General features: G+C 32.7%; 1 protein-coding gene across 7 annotated transcripts in view; it reads right to left on the bottom strand.

Moving 5' to 3' along the window:
* The window catches only part of adgrl2b.1 (adhesion G protein-coupled receptor L2b, tandem duplicate 1), a 235,089-nt gene extending 225,043 nt beyond the window's left edge, over positions 1–10,046 (bottom strand). For 4 of the 7 annotated variants that reach the window (XM_087238747.1, XM_087238744.1, XM_087238745.1 and 1 more), the window contains exon 1: positions 9,522–10,037. The gene's annotated coding sequence lies outside the window, so the exon portion shown is untranslated. 7 annotated transcript variants of the gene reach the window in all.
* Positions 10,047–18,879: the final 8,833 nt, after the last annotated feature.

Here is an 18,879-nt window from a genome sequence, read left to right as displayed (position 1 = left end):
GGGGTGGGGGGGACAACTCTTGGATGGGAGGGGACATGTCCCCCCCCGTCCCTCCCGGGATTTACGCCCATGCCTCTTCAAAATGTACACTTTTGTACTTTATAGCTGCACATTATTACCTTTAAGGTACAATGTTGTACTTTTAAAGTACTATGAGGTACAGATTTGTACTATTTAGGTATTAAAAATGTACCTTTAAATCAGGAGTGTCCAAACTCGGTCCTGGAGGGCCGGTGTCCTGCATAGTTTAGCTCTAACTTCCTTTAACACACCTCACTGGAGCTTTCTAGTATACTTTCCGCTTAGTAAAAAACATTAGTGCACCATTTAGGGCGACACTACATACATTTATTATACTGTTGAGTGTGTATAAGTACATAGTGCATGAGTGCATAGTGTATAGTGTGCCATTTGGGGCGCAGCTAAAGAGTTTGATTGGCTGGTTCTGGTGTGTTTAATTGTGGTTGGAAATAAAATATGCAGGACAGTTTGGACACCCCTGCTTTAAAGGGTCTGTTAGAAACAAAAATGTACCTTTTATTTTTGAGAGAGTAAAGTTTGAACTGATGTCTGAACTTTATTAATCATCTATTTTTCTATGGCCAACTTTCTTTTATATCGAATAATGCGTGAATAATGCACTAGAAGCAGTGGTGTAAAGTAATTACAAATACTCAAATGACTATAATTAAGTAGTTTTACTCAGAATCTGTACTTTACGAAGTAGTTTAATAAATGTGTGCTTTTACTTTCCCTTGAGTTCGTTTTAGTGCTGTATCTGATTCTGTACTTTTACTCCGCTACTTTCCTTCAACCTTCAGTCACTACTTTAGTTTTACCCGTCTCAGGGTTTCTGCACAGAGTTAAATTTAAGACTTTATAAGAGCATTATGAATGACATTTTAGACCGTTTTTCAAATGGCCCAAATGGAAAAGATTTTTATTTGTGTATAAAAAAGTGTTTAAATGTAATAAATTTAATAACACAATAATACATTAATAATAAAATAAATTCTTAGCTAAATATTTTAAATATTGTGTTAAAACAAGCAAGCTCTACTTGTATCCATAAACAACATAAACTTTCTTTTAAATAATTTTAAAAAAATGAACAAATGTTTTAAAAGTTTTAAAAACTATAATACACAATAATACATTAATAATAATAAAAAAATTTAATATTTTAGATTTTATTTATTAGCTAAACATTTTAAATATTGTGTAAAAACAAGCAAGCTCTACTGGTATCCTTTCTTTTAAATAAAAAAAAAAATGAACAAAAGTTTTAAAAACTATATTAAACTAAATACAACAACCTGTCCAGGTCAGTGTCCTCAGCAGTGGAGACTATTTAAACAAATGTTACTGTAAAGAAAATAATTAAACCATTATGATAAATAGAGTTAAAAACTCCCTTTTAAACAAAAAGTTTAAAGTTTTACTGAGATGATTGTTGGGGATTGTATGGGTTTTCGCCAGACTTGATTGCAATACAAGATCAAAGTAAAATTAAGACCTGTTTAAACAAAGATTTAAGACCAACAACACAATATTTCAGAACATTTAAGACTTTTTAAGGCCTAAAATTTGGATTTTGAGATTTAAGACATTTTAAGACTTTTTAAGACCCTGCAGAAACCCTGCTGTCTATGCAGATTTAATGTAAATCCTGTCCAATCAAATCTCACATAGAAGGTAAATCATCAATGAACTACTGTACCTCAAGACATGGGCGATTTATAATTGGAGCAAACTGTTCGGAAGCATTAAAAGGGTCCAAGAAGATGTCCAAAATCTTTACACGCATTGACCCAGAGACTGTTTAAACGCAGGTCACTGATGAGAAGATGACGGATGTTTACTAAAGGATGACCAAAATGGCCTTAAACACAAAACAGACACAAGACATCAACATGACGTCAGATTGACGTTGTACCCCAGCATCAAGAGTACGTTGCATTTTGTTTGTAAGTAAAAATCAGGTAAATGTCAGAACTCAAGGTCAAGCCAGCATCAGTGTCCAAGAGCCAACCTAAAATCAACCAAATATCAACGTCTAATTATGTTACAGCTTGGCGTTGTGTGGGCGTTACCACTATAACGTCTATCAGACGTTGGATTTTGTTTGCCATACCTGAAGAATAAATGTCAGTATTTGACATCAATGTGATGTTGGTTTAAGATGTTGGCTCAACGTTGGATTTTGGTCACTTTCTAACAACCAAATATCAACGTCATTGGATGTCATTATTGGACATCAAAATAACGTCCTCAGATGATGGCTAGAAGTCGAACATCGGTCATCTGACATTACAACCTAAATCTAACCTAATATTAACGTCTTATGATGCTAACGTCTTGTGTGCCTGCTGGGCAATAACTAAATGCACTACAGAATGTTACGTTTACACACACATGCACAAATTACATGTAATGCACATCAGCTTTTACAGCGTAATACTCACTACTCTTGAGTACTTTTAAAAGGGCTACTTTTTACTCATACATTAAGTAATATTTACAACAGAGACTTTTACTCGCACTACATTTTTAGGCGAGTAATAGTTAAGTATGATTTTTCAGTATACTCTTTCCACCCCTCACTAAAAGTCACTGAACATTAACCAAAATTATATATAGTTTAAGTTGGAGGTGAAGTCAGAATTATTAGCCCATCTGAATATATATACTTTTCCCTTTAATTTTGTTTACTCTAGAGCAGATTTTATTCAACACGTTTCTAACCATAATAGTTTTAATAACTCATTTAGTAACTGATTTATTTTACCTTCGCCATGTTGACAGCACATAATATTAGACTAGATATTCTTCAAGACACTAGTATTCAGCTTAAAGTGACATTTAAAGGCTTGACTAGGTTGTTTAGGGCAGGGGTTCCCAAACTTTTCAGCTTACGACCCCCAAAACAACAATGCCAGAGACTCGCGACCCCCAATATCCTCTGAGGTGGTTATAAATACAGAAACCTTGCATGCAATGACGCGCACACACACAGACACACACACACATAGATCCAAGTCTATTCTTGGTTTAATTTTTTATGTATGTAGTTTGCTGTAAATGGGTCAGAAAGTTTAACCTGGTGTTATAAAATTAATCTGCTGCATCTGACGCTATTACTGTGTCTTTAATATAATGTAATTAGCCCAGGGGTCGCAATCCAATAGAACTAGTAACTATAAGCTACTATAGTAACTATATAGTATATAGTAACTATAAACTTCTCATGGTTTATTACAAATAAATAAATTTTTGGAAATCACCAGGCGACCCTTCTTCATTGTCCCGCGACTCCTCGGGGGGGTCCCGACCCCCACTTTGAGAACCAATGATTTAGGGTAAAGTTAGGGTAATTAGGCAAGTCATTGTATAACAGTGATTTGCTCTGTACACAATTCAAAACAAATATTGCTAATGGAGGCTAATAATATTGACCTTAAAATGGCTATAAGACATTAAGAACTGCTTTTATTCTAGCCGAAATAAAACAGTTGATTTTTATTTCGAGTATCCACCTTTTTTCTGTATATCACTTCTATGTTTCTAATTAATTATTACACATCTGTTTTTTGCACAAATTCCCGTTGATGACATTAAAAATATCATTTTATTGTACGATATCAATATGGCCACCGATAAATCGTACGTTATAACACATCATTTATCGGTGGGTAAACTCGGCCCTGGAGGGCCAGTGTCCTGCACAGTTTAGCTCCAACACTAATCAATCACACCTGAACATGCCAATCAGTGTCTTCAAGATCAATAGAAATCTATAAGCAGGTGTGTTTGATAAGAGTTGGAGCTTAACTGTGCAGGACACCGGCCCTACAGGACAGAGTTTGCCCACCCCTGCATTAAAACTATCATTATCATACGATATGGATATGGCCAACGATATAGTGTGCATCCCAAGTTGATTTTATTTATTTATTTTATTATTTATCACACTTCTGGTTTTTGCGTAAATTTTCGTCGATGACATAAAAAATATAGTTTTATTGAACGATATCAATACTGCCACCGATATATTGTGCATCCCAAGTTGATTTTATTTTGAGTATACACCTTTTCACTTCTAATTATTTATCAAACTTCTGGTTTTTGTGTAAATTCCACAGGATAAGATTGGAAATACGAATAATATGGAATTTATATGATTTATACAACAAAACAAAAGTTTAAAAAGTTAATTTGAAGGAAAAACCTAATTTAAAAAAAAATTCTGAAGGTGAAAACAAAACAATATTTGTACTTGATCCTTGTTTAGATATTTTGACTAGAAACGAGACATTAGTAAAGTAAGGTATACCTGAATACTGTTAAACTCCTAGTGAAAGCGTATTCATAACGCAATATTTATTGCAGGAAAATAAAATAATGGCAATATCTGATTTTGCCAGTATCGTGCATCTCTAATATATATATATATATATATATATATATATATATATATATATATATATATATTTGGTCCCACTTTATATTAAGTGGCCTTAACTAATATGTACTTACATAGGAACTAATAGTTTGTTACGATGTACTAATTGTGTAAATACATGTATTTACTGTGTATGTATGCTTGATTAAATACATGTATGTAATTACATCTGTAATTAACTTTTGTAATTACATTTGTAAATACACTGTTGACCATCCCTTACATTTTAATCCACCCTTAAACCTACCCATACCACCAAACCTGTCCATAACAAAACCTCTATCCCAACTCAAAAGCACCAAAAGTGTTCTCAAATACATTATAAACACAGTAAGTACTTTGTATTTATGTTCTGATGTAAGTACATAGTAGTAGTTAAGGACACTTAATATAAAGTGGGACCACATAGATATATATATATATATATATATATATATATATATATATATATATATATATATATATATATATATATATATATATATATATATATATATATATATATACACATATACATACACACACACACACACACATTACAATATGAATGCAATTTCAAGAAATGACTTGAACAGCTCTATTCGGGGGAAAGCAGCCAGTGGTTTTAGATTAACTGGAATGATTTTGTAGCCATAAATTACAATAAACCAACATATTAAAAGCACAGACAAACACAAAGGAGCAAAGATTACAGTGAGAAGAATAAAATCAGTGCTTTATGATTTTCCAGAGAGTCCTAACAGAATTCAGCTAATGGTAGAGTTGCATGTAAACGAACACTTATTGTTGGGCTGCACGATATTGAAAAATCTGACATTGCGATATTTCGCTTTGGTGCAATATATGTGGCGATGTATTGAATATAATTTCACCAGATGTTCTGAATAGCTCTGTTTGGAAAGATTTCATTCATTCAGATTTACTGGGACGATCAAGTCTTATGCAGTGCATGTGCATAAAATATAATAAATTACAAGCATATATTAGTATGACAGAGCAAAAATAGAAGCTAAATACACAGCGCAGTCAAACACAAACATTGTCAAGCATAAAATAGCATGGTGTAAATCATTTTAAACAATAATACAAAAGTATATCATCATCTTTTAATCAATACTCAAATCCCGATGCGACTATCGCAGATGCACACATTGCAACATCGATAAATTGTTCAGCCATAACTCACTTTAACAATATTTCAACAATTGTCTTGTGCCTACATTTTTATCATTTATTTATTTTGCACGAGTTTTTAAGACCTGTAAATAAAGCATAAACTCTCTTGAAATGCATGCTCAGACAGTCACAAGCCCTTCAAACGCATGCAAATAACAATCTTTCACTCCATTATGCTTCAACTCCGCAGTGACTCCACAATACTCGTGTGTTGTGAACTGTGGCTCCTGGTCAATTATAATCCAACACTGGCCATCCTGAGACTATTGCAGATGCACACAAACACATTGCAATATCGATGCTGAAACGATATATACACACAGTAGGGCAGCACAATATTTGATACAACAGACACATCACAAGATCTGAAATGCGGAGTTAGGCTTATAAGGAACCAAAAAACACTGGAGTCATTGCCAAGTTAAACGCTTTATTCAGATGCATTTTATTAAGGGCTCTAACTAAAAGATTTCAAGTCAATTTAAACCATAATCTCTTTATAACAGAAATGCGGCTTTAACAAAGATATTGGTGTTTAATTATGCATGCATTGAAGACTACACAGTGCTATTTTACATTCGATTACTGCATTCCTGTACTCCAATACTGCTAGACTCTCCAGAAAACCACTGCTTATTTCATATTTACCCCTGTTCTATTGACTTCATCTGTGTTTTATTTTTATTTAGCATATTGTGGTGTTATTTTGCATGTTTTTATGCAGACGCACAAAATCCGAGATCTTACAAAATCAGCCCGAGCTATGTAGAATTATGAATTGTTTCCAAATAGAGTCGTCTTGCCAAATTATGTTTATATCACTATAAATATTGCATTAAAACTATCGTGCACCCCTAAAATATTGTGCATAGCAGTAGCATCTATAGATTCACATGACAAACGTCTTCTCCATGAGCGCGCCTCTCTTGAGCTATTGTGACACGAGCTCATAGCGCGGTGAATAATGCATGTGGAGTAAAATGATCTTAATTTAGCCGCTGAACATGGACTTCTACAGTCAAACAATGAAGACGGGAAACACAATAGATTCTGTTTCCTTTCTAAATACACCAACAAACAACACTGTTAAATGAAAAGATCATATACAGTGCCGGGGGAAAGTTTATGAAACCCTTGAAAAATCATCCAGAGAGTATATATATATATATATATATATAAAAGGGGGTTCACAAACTTTTGCATAAGGTTATTTTCTAATAAGCACAGCTATTTATTTGTCTTGAATTATATGTAAATGCTTTGTATGTGAAATATATTACGCTGGACAGTGCTAAATTAAAAAAAAGCATGCATTTTGAAGGATCTCTGATTTGTTTTTTGATTAATTGTATGCATGTTTTGCTGATTTTTGACTGACAAACTGTATTTGATGTACAACTGTATTATTTTTCTTTTAATAAAGCTACTACATACAAGAAGTTGCAATTTATGCAATTTACTATTTAATATATATATATATATATATATATATATATATATATATATATATATATATATATATATATATATATATATATATATAGCTCTCAAATAGGAGATAATTCATTTAGAAAAATTACCAAAAGTGATTTTATGTACACAGAAAACATGAAAGTGTATAAACTGATATTTCAAATATCAAAATATGATGGAAATAATGCTAATTTAATATAACAGATGTATAAAATAATACTTTTTCATTTATTATAAGTCATATATTTCAGTGCAATTGAATAAAACAGATTTATTACACAGATTATTACACAGATAAGCTTCCTATAGAATTATAATAAATTAAAAGTAAGGGGTGAACTGATATATGCTGAACACTATATATATATATATATATATATATATATATATATATATATATATATATATATATATATATATATATATATATATATATATATATATATACATACACACACACACATATATATATATATATATATATATATATATATATATATATATATATATATATATATATATATATATATATATATATATATATATAGTCTCAACTAGGAGATAAATCATTATGGACTTCATATTTCATTTGGAAAAACAGCCAAAAGTGATTTTATATACAGAGAAAACATGAAAATGTCTACACTGATATTTCAAATATGAAAATATGAGGGACAAAATGTTCATTTAACATAACAGATGTATAAAATAACAATTTTATCCATTCTCAGTGAATATAGGTCATATATTTTGGTGCATTTGAATAAAACAGATTTATTAAACAGATATAAAGATATTTTAGTCAACAATATACTTTTGTTTCTCTTGATTACTCCTCTTTTTACAATTTTTATTTAATATTTTAATTAACATATAAATTTGGGTGTTTTGGGTGAGTTTTTGGACAGTTTTCAGAAGTTATTTAGTTAGATTAGCTCCAGATTTGGCTTTAGTACTTATTAATCCAAAGTATATGCACAAATATAATATTGTGAAGCTTCCTACAGAAAAGATGAATTAAGAAAAAGATATTTGTGAGGGGTGAACTCATATATGCTGAGCACTATATATATATACATATATATATACATATACATATATATATGACAATCTCAAATGGGAGAGGATTCATTTTGGACTTCATGTTTCATTTGGAAATTCACCAAAATTATTGTGTATATATGTACACAGAAAACATGAAAGTGCATACAATGATGTTTCCAATATCAAAATAAGAGGGAAATAATGTTAATTTAACATAACAGATGTACAAAATAACAGATTTTTATCCATTTCTCTGTGCATATAGGTCATATATTTTGGTGCATTTGAACAAAACAGATATATTAAACACATATATTATTAAAATTATATTTTAGTCAACAATTTATTTCTTGTTATTCTTGATTTTACCTTTTTTTGTATAATATTTTTACCTAACATAAAAATTTGGATGTTTTTAGTGACTTTTTTAACCGTTTTCTTAAGTTATTTTGTAAGATTAGCTCCAGATTCGGCTTCAGCTCTGATTAATCTAATGTATATGCACAAATATGATATTGTAAAGCTTCCTATGGAAGATATTCATTTAAAGAACAAACATTTGTGAGGGGTGAACTCGCATATGCGGAGCAGATTGTTATACTAAATAATATTTTAAAAACTTACAAAGAGTAGATGCTAGTGGCTTAAAAGAAAATAAAAAATAAGGATGTGATACTTAAATAGTCTTTTAAATGTCAATAAATATTTTCTAAAACAAACTCTGACATTTTAAAGGACGTATTCTGTGAATCACCATTAAAATGATGTGTAATATAAAATGAATAAAATAAATAATAATAAAATAATAACTTATTTATCCAGAAAAAAATAAACAGGACACAGTCAGATGTATTTTTTCCAACTAAATAGTTGTGATGCATGTAAATACTTTCATTTCTTTCTTTCCCTGACTCATATAAATACAGTGTGAAGAACTGCACTGTTTCAAACAGAGTTTAGCCCTCTTAAATTTACTTTCTACAGCACAGAACTCCATATTTCTCCCTGAGATAATTCTAGGACAGATAAGCATGATGTATAGCCTCCTATGAATATCACATCTGGCCCTCGTGCTGATCTTTTTAAAGAAAAAAAGGCACTTAATTCTCTCTTAAGATGAATAGCCGTGTTATCAACATTTCTGAAACAGTGCACGAGTGACCCTGCTCGCACCCACACCTTAACCATATTAAATCTTCAACAACTCCGAACAAAGATATCTCCATCCATCCTGTTGATGTTTTTTTTAAGAAGAAAAAAAGAGGCACTGCAGTTTTGATGCTCTCTCAAACCCAGAATGGAGACTGTGTGGACTTAAAATAAAAAAAAACAAGCATGCACAAAGGCAGATATGAATGATACTCACAGATTAAAGAAGAACAGTCCTAGTAGATGTTTCTGACGCGATGTAAACCCAATGTTTATAAAGTCACCTCTAAAAAAAATCAGCGCACAAAGACTTGGATCATCGCGTCCAGGTAGATTTCAGCTCCGCGCGCTCCAGATAAACCCATTAGGCCCTCGAGTAGGGAATAATAAGAGGAAACAGTGTAGACTTCACATTTAAAAGCAGCATTTCATGCTTTTTTGCTCTCCCTTCAGCAGTTGTCCGTGCAACACTCGGATCAAATCCCCGTTTAAATCAGAGCCACGCGCGTTCCCGTCGCCGCGCTGGCCCGTCCGGTTCACGCGCGTTCGTTCGCAGCGCAGAAAACACCGCTTAACCGCACTCCCCGTTAAAAGCAGAGTGTTTTGAGGTAAACTTGAGGAAATTCCGCTGGTTTGGTACTGCGGAAAGTGCAGGTCGATCCGGGAGCAGAAAGACAGGAGCGTCGAGCCGGCTGCGTGTCTGACTGCAGCGGCGCGCCGGAAAACGCGGCCCGGAGTAGCGGATCCGCGCGGAGCGGAGCAACACCTGGCGGACACTCGAGGGGTTATAAACATTATGGAGGGTCTCTTTCCCGACAACTGTTTCAACAATGCCAAAAACACCGGGAGAGTGACAGAAAACATGACTTCTATCTCTCACACACTGCTTTTATGCACTTTTATTCACTTAAAAAATGCTAGGGGAGATGTTACATATGGACAACCCAATTATTGTTGTAATATATATTAAATACAGACATTTTTATGGTTCACTGTAAAAAATACTGGGTTCCACACAATTCCTTCACATTTTCCCAATACAAATCGATTACAGTAAATCTAGTCATCCCACAAACACTCAGGAATTGTGTTCTTTTGATTCATTTAAATAAGTAATAAGCAGCACAAGTATTTTTGTGTTGAGTGTTGAGTTTGTCCATGTGTGACCCAATCTTGGGTTATTACAACCCAGCAATTATAGTGTAATTAGTAGGGCCTATTGTGTAATGGTATTATAATGAGCATGTTATTGCAATGCAAAACCTTCATTCATTCATTCATTGTGACTCTAAAAATGCTGTGTTGTTGTAACCCAAAGCATTTTAATTTAAATAATATTGTGTAGTGGCTTTACAATTACCCTTTTATTGCAATGCTATACCCACATTCATTCATTCATTCTGAGTGACAGAAAACCTGACATCTTCCTCACAAAACACTGCCTTTACCAAACATTTCTATACACTTAACAAATGCTGGGGGCGTAAATATGAACAACCCCAACCGTTTTGTTAATTTGTTTATTTACATTTAAATGCCTTTTCATTTAATGTAGAGTTTGGGTTTGCCAATGTTTGACCCAACCTTGAGTTGTGAAAACCCAGCAATTTCTATATTGTAGTTAGTTTTGTTCCATTTGGCTTTACACTTAGCATCTATTACAGTGTTACAACTTCATTCATTCATTCATTCTGACTTTTTAACATTCCGTTTAAGTTTTAAAGATGAAAAGTACACTCTAAAAATGCTGGGGGATATTACCCTAATGTTAGGTCAAAATCTAATACTGTCCAACCCAACCATTTGCTCATTTTTTATATTACACTTTCTAACCCAACATTGTTTTAACCCAGCACTTTTTGATAGTTAGGTAAAGTCACACTAATTTTACTAAAAATGCTATGTTTTCATAACCCAAAGTTGGGTCAAAATTTTTTTTTTATTTACATAACATTTTTATTGACCCAATGCTTGGGTTTGTTCATGTCTGACCCAACTAGCAGTTAGTATTGTGTATTGGCTAGAAAATTACTCGTTATTGCAATGCTATAACTACATTCATTCGTTTATTTATTTATTTATTTATTTATTTATTTATTAATCTTTTATAACACTTTTTGAACCAGTAGTTTGGTTTGTCTATATTTGACCCAACCTTGTTTTATGACAACCCAGAATTTTTAGGAAGTAGTTAAGTAAAGTAACAAGCGTTGCAATAAAAAATTCTACATTTTCGTAACCCAAAGTTGGGTCAAATACAAACCCAACCATTTTATTATTTTTTGTTCAAGTGTACATAACCTTTTTTATTAACCCAATGGTTGGGTTTGTTCATGTTTGACCCAACCTTGGGTTATCTAGCATTTTTAGATTGCAGTTAGTATTTTGTAATGGCTTTAAGGATAGCCTGTTATTGCAATGTCTTAACTATTCATTTGTTTATTTATTTATTTATTTATTTATAATATTCTGTCAAGGTTTTACAGATCCAAAGTACACTCTGGGTGGTGATGTCCCAACGTTAGGTCAAATACTGACCAACCCAACAATTTATTCAATCTTTTATTACACTTTTGAACCCAGTGGTTGTGTTTGTCCATATTTGACCCAACCTTGTTTTATGAAAACCCAGATTTCTAGAGAGTAGTTAGGTAAAGTAAAAAGCGTTACACTCTAGAAAAAAGATGTCCTTTTGTAACCCAAATTTGGGTCAAATATGAACCCATTACCCCAACATGGTTCAAATACTGACCAATCCAACCTTTTTTTTTATTACACTTTTTAACCCAATGATTGGTTGGATGGTTGGATTGGATCCAACCATTGGTTATTACAACGCTGCATTTTTAGAGAGTAGTTAATTAAAATAACAAGTGTTACACTTCAGACATACACTTCAGACAAAAATTATATGTTTTTGTAACCCAACTCTGGGTCAAATATGGACAAACCCAACTATTTTATTATTTCATTAATTTTCCTTCAGCTTAGTCCCTTTATTCATCAGGGGTCGCCACAGTGGAATGAACCGCCAACTAGTCCAGCATATGTGTTACTCAGCAAATGTCCTTCCAGCCCTTCCATGCAACTTAGGCAGTTTCATTAAACTTTTTTAATTATTAAACAGTTTTATTAAACTTTTAATCAAATTTATATGAACTTTCTTGTTAACCCAATGGTTGGCTTTGTCCATGTTTCACCAAACCTTAGGTTATAACAACCCAGCATTTTCTTAGAGTATAGTTAGTATTAGGTAATGCCTTTACAATTAGCCTTTTATAACTACATCTGTTCATTCATTCGTTCGTTCGTTCGTTCGTTCGTTCGTTCGTTCGTTCGTTCGTTCGTTCGTTCATTCATTCATTCATTCATTCATTCATTCATTCATTCATTCATTCATTCATTCATTCATTCGTTCATTTATTCATTCATTCGTTCGTTCCTTCCTTCCTTCCTTCCTTCCTTCCTTCCTTCCTTCATTCATTCATTCATTCATTCATTCATTCATTCATTCATTCATTTGTTCATTCATTCATTCATTCATTCATTCAATCAATCATTCGTTCATTCGTTCGTTCGTTTGTTCGTTCATTCATTCATTCATTTATTCATTCATTAATTCGTTCATTTGTTCATTCATTCATTCTTTCGTTCATTCATTCATTCATTCATTCATTCATTCATTCATTCATTCATTCATTCATTCATTTATTCGTTTATTCATTCATTCATACATTTATTTAATCCCTCATTCGTTCATTCATTCATTCGTTCATTTGTTCGTCCGTTTGTTTGTTTGTTCATTCATTCATTCATTCATTCATTCGTTCGTTCATTCATTCATTCATTCATTCATTCAATCACTCATTCGTTCGTTCTTTCATTTGTTTGTTTGTTTGTTCGTTCGTTCATTCATTCATTCATTCATTCATTCATTCAATCACTCATTCATTCGTTCATTCATTCATTCATTTCTTAAGACTTGATTTACAGATGAGAAGTACACTCTAAAAATGCTGGTAATACCTCAACATTGGGTCAAATACTGACCAACCCAACCATTTGTTTAATGTTTTTTTTTTTTATCTCTGGTAACCATTGACTCTAGTATGAAACAGATACTATGAAAGTCAATGGTTACAGGTTTCCAACATTTTACAGAATATCTTCTTTTGTGTTTGGAACAAGGTAAAGGTCAGTAATTGATCAAACTTATGGGTGAACTATCCCTTTAAACTGCTTGAATGCATATGCAACACTCTCCAACTCCACACACTTCTCTTTGTTTGATAAGTTTGCGGCCTTAAGCACACAAATAAAAGCCAAAGCCAGTGTGAATGTGAATTTACAGTGCAGCCTGCTGATGAATGAGGTGTAGAGAAGAGTTGGGTCAGCAGGAAAAGAGGAGTGGAAATGGAGAGATGAATGAATTACACAGACTCAGAGGTAACCTGATCCACATGCAGTCATCCCAACACTTCAACCCAACAAAAAAATGTTTGCCCAGCCATTTGTTCCCAGTGGTGTCAGTGGTGTATCTCCCATGAGTGATCCCTCTGGGGCCCCGGACACTTCCAGGAGGAACCAAGATAGACGAGGGAACAAATGTGCACTGTAAAACGTACAAAGTATCCATAAATTAGCATATGATTTATAATAGAGTATAATTTGTAACACTATTATACTATTATAATATAATAATATAACATTAATATTATATACACTAACTGGCCACTTTATTAGGTACACCTTAGTCCCAGGTTGGACCCCCTTTTGCCCTCAGAACTGCCTTAATCCTTCGATTCAACAAGCTACTGGAAATACTCCACAGAGATTTTGCTCCATATTGCCATGATAGCATTACGCAGTTGCTGCAGATTTGTCGGCTGCACATCCATGATCCAAAGGAAAAATCACAGATTGTCTTATTTTTCTTTTTTTCCCTCTATCCCCATAAAATAAATTAAATATAGGAATTATAAACAAACATATCCTCTGAAAGAAAAAATAAATAAATGAATAATAATAAATGTAAAAATTAAATAAAAATGTAAATAAATTCTTTAAAAAAAAGATAATAGTAATAAATGAGCAACTTTACGATAAAAGCAAAAAATAAGTAAATAAACAAATAAATAAATAAATAAATAAAAATGAAAAGCTCACATTAAGGAGTCAATATTTCCTCTTTCCAATTATTTACTGTGTATTAGATTTGATATCAACTGAACAGGGTAAGCCATTGATATAGTCTAAAACAGGGTTCCAGGTCTTGTAAAAAGATTTGAGAGATCCTGCAAGTAATTTCTCGAGTTTTTATTATGCCATGTGATGGAGGAATCACCTGTTTCCATTTGATAAGAATGGCTTAAAAACAAAAACCTGGCGAATGCAACAGTCAAGTCAGCTCTCTCTGAAATACCCAAAAGTTCTGTCAAGGGGTTAGGGTCTAGATTTATGTTAACAGATTTGTTAAGTGCGTCAAAAACAATGGACCAGAAATGTTTCAATTGGGGACAACTCCAGAACATATGGAGATGATTGGCAGGAGACTGCTAACAACGATGACAGACATCACTTCTATCAGGGAAAATTTGGCTATAATTTAGCATTGGTGAAATGAGCTCTACACTGCACAAGGCCATGTCTGGCGCATATAGAAGAGGAGTGGACCGTCTTTAAAATATCCCCCCATTGTTCTTCCGTAATATCAACACCAAGGTCATTTTTCCAAGATTCCTTCAGAGAAACTGTTGCATTTTCATTTAGTCTATTTGTTAAATTATAAATTGCTGGTATTCAATGTTTCTGACCTGCATATAAGCTGAAAGAATAGTCAAGAGTTTTTATCTATTTTTTTTAAAATACGGTGTTAATATTCAAACTATGTATGACATTTAAGGTGCCTGCCAAAAATAAATAGGAATTAAAACAATAAAATAGTAGGAATCAATCTGCCGGGCGAAGCAGTGGCGCAGTAGGTAGTGCTGTCGCCTCACAGCAAGAAGGTCGCTGGGTTGTTGGTTCAAGCCTCGGCTCAGTTGGCATTTCTGTGTGGAGTTTGCATGTTCTCCCTGCGTTCGCGTGGGTTTCCTCCGGGTGCACCACAGTCCAGAGACATGCAGTACAGGTGAATTGGGTAGGATAAATTGTCCGTAGTGTGTGTGAATGTGTGTGTGGATGTTTCCCAGACATGGGTTGCGGCTGAAAGGGCATCCGCTGCATAAAAACTTGCTGGATAAGTTGGTGGTTCATTCTGCTGTGGCGACCCCGGATTAATAAAGGGACTAAGCCGACAAGAAAATGAATGAATGAATTAATTAATCTGCCTCGTTTTGGAAATGTACAGAGCTGCAGCTGCTTTACTGGGCCTACTCTATTTCAATACTGCTCATTATGGTGGTACTTGGAGAGAGAATTTTTTTCCGAGGTGGTATTTGATGAAAAGAGTTTGAGAACTACTGCTCTAAATAATATAATATTTATCAAAGTTCTAGCAAATAATAGTTTATTAGATGTCCTCCTCTGAAGCAGGGAAGTTTCACACTGTTAAGGAAGAGAAAGAGATTTGTTTCATTTTTCTTATTCATCCCCAGAACACAGCCAGGTCAGTAGGATCTCTAACATGTGGCGTCAATATTAATGATATTTGATAAAAAAGGAAAGGAGACGCACAAGGGAAGCCACGAATTTGGGTCAGATTCGCACGGTGGAAAGCAAATAGATTAGGAAAGTGCTTTCATGTATTAATAACCATAATTTTGCATAAGAATTGCAGAATAAATGAAAAACAGGTGTACTGTGGGGCTACCACCACCACCACCGCTGCATATTGTTATTAGAGCCAACTAAAGTTATAAAAGAAATAAACAACTTGCTTAGTGTGTGAAATGCAAACTTTCATTCTCATGATGAATAAGCTGCACAATTAGGACCCTCTAAACTTTGCTTATATATTTTAACGTTAACATTTTGCATGATGCTAATATGTTTATCACTGCTACAACAACTTTGTGTTTAGTATGCGGAGTCAGATCAGCCTCAAAAATAATACATTTGTGAAATTAACCTCAAACAACAATTCACCGCACAGTTCACACTTTTATTTGACTATTTTACTGTAGGACGGTTATGCGGTGCGTTACTGTATTTTAAGGTTATATTGTTTGAAAAATGACAGCATATTTTACAGCAAAGATATGCAATGCTGTAACTATAAATACAGCAAGATAAATGGTGTGATAAATGTAAGTACAGTATTTTTGCTGTAACTGATTTACAGTAAGTTACTAACAGACTACTGCACTACAACTACACTATGATTGTTTGTAAATGACACAGTATTTAACTGTAATATGAGCTGTGTTTACTGTAGGACAGTTACAGTAAGCGATATATTACTGTATTTTAAAGTTGCATTGTGAAAATTGCTGTATATTTTACAGTAAAATATACAATATTGCAAATGCATATAGAGCAAGATAAACGGTGCTGTAAATGTAAACACAGTATTCTTGCCGTAATTGATTTACAGTAAGTTACTGGCGGACTACTGCACTACAACTACATTGTTAATGATTTTTTGTAAATTACACAGTATTTAACTGTAATATGAGCTGTAGGACAGTTACAGTATGCGATATGTTACTGTATTTTAAAGTTGCATTGTGAAAATTGCTGTATATTTTACAGTAAAATATACAATACTGTAAATGCAAACAGAGGTGCTGTAAATATAAATACAGTATTTTTTCTGTAATTGATTTACAGTAAGTTACTAACAGACTACTGCACTACAACTACACTATGATTTTTTGTAAATGACACAGTATTTAACTGTAATATGAGCTGTGTTTACTGTAGGACAGTTACAGTATGCGATATGTTACTGTATTTTAAAGTTGCATTGTGAAAATTGCTGTATATTTTACAGTAAAAATATGCAATACTGTAAATGTATATAGAGCCAGATAAATGGTGCTGTAAATGTAAACACAGTATTCTTGCAGTAATTGATTTACAGTAAGTTACTGGCGGACTACTGCACTACAACTACACTGCTAATGTTTTTTGTAAATTACACAGTATTTAACTGTAATATGAGCTGTAGGACAGTTACAGTATGCGATATGTTACTGTATTTTAAAGCTGTATTGTGTAAATTACTGCATATTTTACTGTAAAAATATGCAATACTGTAAATGCATACAGAGCAAGATAAACAGTGCTGTACATGTATATACAGTATTCTTGCAGTAATTGATTTACAGTAAGTTACTGGCAAACTGCTGCACTACAACCACACTATTAATAATTTTTAGAAGTGACACTGTAATTACTGTAATATGAACTGTATTTCACTGTAGGACGGTTATGCGGTATGTTACTGTATTTTAAAGTTGCATTGTGTGAAAATTACTATATTTTACAACAAAGATTTACAATGCTGTAATTATATAAACAGCCAGATAAATGACGAGGTAAGTTTAAATACAGTATTCTTGCCGTAAATGATTTACAGTAAGTTACTGGCAAACTGCTGAACTACAACCACACTATTAACATTTTTTAGAAATGACACAGTATTTAACTGTAATATGAACTGTATTTTACTGTAAGACAGTTATGAAGTATGTTACTGTATTTTAAAGTTGCGCTGTGTGTAAATTACTGTATATTTTACAGTAAAGATATACAACACTGTAAATACATATACAGCAAGACAAATGACGCTGTAAATGTAAATGCAGTATTCTTGCTGTAATTGATTTACAGTAAGTTACTGGCAAACTGCTGCACTTCAACTACACCATTAACAATTTTTTTAATTACACAATATTTAACTGTAATATGAAATGTATTTTACTGTAGGACAGTTATGCGGTGTGTTACTGTATTTTAAAGTTGCATTGTATAAAAATGACAGTACATTTTACAGCAAAGATATGCAATACTGTAACTATAAATACAGCAAGATAAAGGGTGTAGTATATAGTATTTTTGCTGTAACTGATTTACAGTAAGTTACTGCACTTCAACTACACCATTAACAATTTTTTTAATTACACAATATTTAACTGTAATATGAAATGTATTTTACTGTAGGATATTTATGTGGTATGTTACTGTATTTTAAAGTTGCATTGTGAAAATTACTGTATATTTTACAGCAACGATACACAATGCTGTAATTATATAAACAGCTAGATAAATGGCGTGGTAAATTTAAATACAGTGTTTTTGCTGTAATTGATTTACAGTAAGTTACTGGCAAACTGCTGCACTACAACTACACCATTAACAATTTTTTTTTAATTACAGAATATTTAACTGTAATATTAAATGTATTGTACTGTAGAACAGTTATGCGGTATGTTACCATATTTTTAAGTTGCATTTTGTAAAAATGACAGTATATTTTACATAATTTGTAATACTGTAAATACATATACTGCAAGTTAAATGGTGTGGTAAATGTAAACTACAGTATTTTTAAAGTAAAAATTACAGTATTTTTGCACAGTAAGTTACTGTAGTATTTGTTAACAGTGTAAAGTGAAATTTTGCAGGCTCCC

This window comes from Danio rerio, chromosome 2 (assembly GCF_052040795.2).
Source record: "Danio rerio strain M-AB ecotype USA chromosome 2, GRCz13ab, whole genome shotgun sequence".
In the NCBI taxonomy this organism is placed as follows: Eukaryota; Metazoa; Chordata; class Actinopteri; order Cypriniformes; family Danionidae; genus Danio; species Danio rerio.
This window is presented reverse-complemented; position numbering and strand designations above follow the sequence as displayed.